The following is a 4,678-nucleotide window of genomic DNA, read 5'->3' on the forward strand; positions in this document are numbered from 1 at the left end:
GTCCCCTCCCGTCCTCGCCCCCAGCTCCTGCCCGTCCCCTCCCGTCCTCGCCCCCAGCTCCCGCCCGTCCACTTTTCCCCAGTGTTAATGTTCCTGCCTGTTGGCCTTCCTTCGTGGCAGCAATTACTTTTTCAAGGATTTTTATTTTCTAATTCATGCTATAATTTTGGGTTAAAATGATTGGTTGGTGGCATTATTTATGTATTTACCTTTAATCTGTCAGAGTGCATGTGTTTGCCAGAAAAGGAGAGAGAGCGCGCCCCTGAGAGGAGCCGTGGGGAGAAGGGCCTGCAGCGTGGTCACCCTCCCAGGGGTACGGTCTCTCCCCTCACTCTCACTGTCTCTGGTGAGTGCACGCGCCCCATAGCAAAATTTTTAAAAATAAAATAAACTGTGTTCCTGCTTCATATCCACTCTCTGCCTCTCAGAACCAGTCTTAGCCTGTTGTACCGCTGACAGACATGCCTGCCACCAGGTGATCACAAACAACGGTCCCCGGGGCTCAGACTCGGTTCCCGCGGCCAACCGTCCAGAGGTGAAGGGCTGGCGTGAGGGCCGCCTCTTCGCAGCCTCGCCCGACGCGTGCAGAGGGAGGGCAGACTGGGGACAGCCGTCTTCCTTTTATCACTGCCCTGCATGAGGCCAAGCCCTTCTCGCGACAGTAGGTCTCAGCCGGCCTCTTGCAAGACCGCATTATCCCACCCCTGAGGCCGAGTCCTCTGGGTCCACGCACCACCCACAAGGCGCCACCTCCGAGCACCGGCACACACTCCGGAATGGGAGCCTTTGGGGAACGAAGCGTGATCCAGATCACGAGGTTTAAGAGCTCACCTGCCACCGGCCGTGAGCGCTCCTGGTTCACTGAGACTGCAGCCCTGCCTTCCTGTCTCCCTTTCTGGTACTTTCCACTACGGCCCCCTCCTCCTCACCCACTGCCGGTCCCGCCACCCGGGTGCTTGGTCCACACCTCCCCGTGCTTGGACTTGCGCCTCTGAAGCTGTGGCTCATCGCTCATCTCACCCGTTGCTCTGTACGAGTCAGCAAAGAGGGACCATTCCGAGACCAGCAGATGGCATGATGGTTACGTCGTGGTCTCCCACATGGCCGACTGCAGTTCAAGTCCCAGGCCGGTGGCTTGAAATTTCACGCCGGGCGCGTGTGCTCGTGTGCCCAAAATCCCAAGAGGAGAATGAAGAAGGGGTTGCAGTGTGGCCATCTCCCCCCGCCCGGGGGGTGGGTTCTCACTTTCTGTCTCTGTCTCTCAGTGCACATGCCCTATAGCAAATCCCTCTTAGACAAAGAAGAGGGACGACTCCCAACTCAGCTCTGCCTTCGCCCTACTAGAAGCAAGTCTCGGGGCTGGCCCGAGGCATGGCGGCTCCGGGAGCTGGAGCCCAAGGCCGACCCACAGTGTCATCCTGGCCCCGGCGGCTTAAAAACCCCGCCAGGGACCTGGCTTGTGCCCGAAATCCTGCAGGATGGAGAGGGACCGCGGACGCATGGCCCATCATGGGTCCCTCTCTCCATCCCTGAACCTCTCAGGTGGGGGTTACACGTGCCCCTTGGAAAATTACACACATAAAAGAAATGGAAGTTGGCCCCTTCCCACTTTCTCCGTTTGTAATATCCTCCCTAAGAGTAAGCCACTCTTCCTTCTGGAGGGGAAACAACCCACTTACTTAGCCTTGAGCGGCGGTGCGAGTGGGGGAGGGCAGCGGCCCAGCGCAGAGGGATGGAAGCGCTGGCTCCCGCCTTGCACGCCAAGCTGGAGCTGAGTCCTAAGCGCCCACACCTTTATAGACTGGAAGCCAAGGCCCAGGGAGGGGCAGAGACAAAGCCAACGTCCCTCTGCCATCCCTCTGCCAGGCGGGCAAGTCGGGAAGGTGTCAGGAGGCACCTGGGTTTGAATTCTTTCCTGACCCTGCGACCCTCTTCCCAGATACCTCAAGGTTCTTTGAGGCTCAGGCGTCCTCAGGCGTTAACTTATCACTGTTATCACACAGCGTCTCCAAGGGCCGACTGGGCTAGTCCTGCTCTCCTCCCCACTGTGCAGAAAGGAGTCCCAGGCCCAGAAAAGGAAAGGGACTTGCCTGAGGGCACACAGCCAGCAGGCTTCCCAGCTCCCTGTGAGGCCGAGCCAATGGCAGCTTCCTTTCAGCACTTCCAGAGCTTTCCAAGCACTTTGTCACTCATTCAACATGTGCGCGAGCCCCTAGGCCAGGCCAGACTCTGCCCCGAGGGCTTCACCATCTGGTGGGGGCAGCGCCCGCACACGCACACACACACACCAACAGACACATGCAGAAGTATAGACAGACACAGAAAGACACAGATGCACACATGAACACGGACATACACACACACGGACACATATTGACAGGACACACAGACCTGACACATGCACGCAGGTGTAAACAGACATGGACACATACTGACAGGACACACAGACCCGACGTGCACACGGGTGTAAACACAGACATGGAGCACACATGAACACGGACACACACACAGGCATGGACACATACTGACAGGACACACAGACCCGACGTGCACACGGGTGTAAACACAGACATGGAGGAGCACACATGAACATGGACACACACACAGGCATGGACACATACTGACAGGACACACCGACCCGACATGCACACGGGTGTAAACACAGACATGGAGCACACATGAACACGGACACACACACAGGCATGGACACATACTGACAGGACACATACTGACAGGACACACAGACCCAACATGCACACGGGTGTCAGGACACACAGACAGGAGCACGCATGAACATGGACACACACACACAGACATGGACACATACTGACAGGACACATACTGACAGGACACACAGACCCAACATGCACACGGGTGTAAACACAGACATGGAGCACGCATGAACACGGACACACACAGAGACATGGACTCATACTGACAGGACACACAGACCCGACGTGCACACGGGTGTAAACACAGACATGGACGCACACACAGAAGGGCAGCGTACTCTACTCCATGCCGAGGCCTAGGGAGCGGGGTGCCGTGCCCAGCCTCACAGCGGCACACATCAGCTCGGGCTGCTGCCATGGCCCTTGGACAAGCGACTCAGCTTTTCCGCAAGTGAAACAGCGCAGAGGCCCCTAGCCACAACTGCCACGCTCACCCACAGCTGTCTCCAGGGTGTGCCCCAGCAGTGCTGGAGCAGTCCACGTGGGGGCTCCTGCCCACGTCACCACTTGCCCAGGTTCGTCCTGGCATGGGGCATCGGTGCCGGTGTGGATGTGGAGGGGCAGGTTCCTCGGGGGCGGGAACGGGCCTGACTGGGCCACCCCCAGGTCCCTTTGGTCATGTCGGCCTGGTCTCTGGCCCCATCTTGCTCTGTCACCTACTGTGTGGTGTCCTGGGAGTGGGGACCAGCGAAGTCCTGGGTCTGCGTGGGGAAGGCAGGCAGAGGGGTAAGGGGAGAGGCCAAGCTGGGGCGGGGGGTGCAGAGAGCCCTGGAGAGAGCACAAACGAGACCCGGCAGAGAGATGGCTGGCTGTGGGGTTAGTGGATGGATGGACTGAAGTCGTTGGAAGGTCCCGTCATTTACCTCTAGCCCGAAGGCTCTGTCATAGTCACCCCCGTTTAGAGATGTGAACTGGGGGGACGTCGGGGCAGCTGACGGTCACTGGAGGAGCCACCTGGGCCCCGGTGAGCTGCCACACGAGCTGCTCCTTGACAACGTGTGTCGTCTCCTGTGACACAAAGAGCCAGCGATAACGTTTTCTCGGTCAGTCAAACCGCACTCGATGGAGCAACCAGGCACAGGCTGCGCCCCTCAGCCCCTCCAAGGTGGGGTTAACCCATCTGACAGACGAGAAGACGGGGCTCCGGAGGAGTGGGCCACCCGAGGTCACATGACTGGCAATGAGCGTCCCTCCGAACCAGAGACTGGCGCCTCGCCATCACAGGGGCCTGGGGTCATGGGTCACAGGCCAGCTAGGGTCCCCATGCACCAAGCTGGCCTTGCACGCTTGTCTGGGGCTTAGGAACCATCGCGGGATGCAGCCATGGCCACCAGTGTGGGGACCACCCTGAGACAACACTGGGTCCTCTGGTGCTCGCCACACCTGCTTTTCAGTGAGCTCCTGGGCGTCTACCAGCCCGGCTCTCTGCCCCACTTCCAGTTCCCCACCCTGCGTGGTTTGTCCCCGTGACCCCGAGACCTTGAGAAGAGCTGGACCAGCACCTGGCTCCCCCCGAGATTCAATCTTCATCTCATCAGTATTTGTTGGGCTCCCACTGTCCGCTGGGCCCTGCGAACCTCGAAGATTCAAAGGAGTGAGAAGGACACACTGCAGATGCAGGCAGTGAAGGACCAGCAAGACCGTTTCCGGGGCGAGGCTGGGCCCCCACTGGGTATCGGCACTCTTGTCCCTTGCCCCCAGGTGAAATGACCGTCAGCCAGCACTGGTGCACTCTGACCCGGGAACCCCACAGCCCGTTCTCGGTGTGTGCCAGTGCTGTGTAGACCTGTGGTAGTCGGGGTGCTCCAGAGCAACAACCCCAGGATGGAGACAGGGAGACAGGCTTGGCCCCAGAGTGTCCTGGGAAGCCGCAGACCGCACACCCAGCGGCAGGCCCGAGGAGCCATCGGCCGTGTCGTAGGCAGTCTGGCTGGGAGCATGAGCCC

General features: G+C 59.4%; 1 protein-coding gene across 1 annotated transcript in view; it reads left to right on the plus strand.

The window, feature by feature from the left end:
• Positions 1 to 4,678, plus strand: part of A4GALT (alpha 1,4-galactosyltransferase (P1PK blood group)) — a 34,255-nt gene that overhangs the window by 20,973 nt on the left and 8,604 nt on the right. The gene's annotated exons all lie outside the window — the stretch shown is intronic.

Source organism: Tupaia chinensis, unplaced genomic scaffold, assembly GCF_000334495.1.
Source record: "Tupaia chinensis unplaced genomic scaffold, TupChi_1.0 Scaffold000294_3, whole genome shotgun sequence".
NCBI lineage: Eukaryota > Metazoa > Chordata > Mammalia > Scandentia > Tupaiidae > Tupaia > Tupaia belangeri.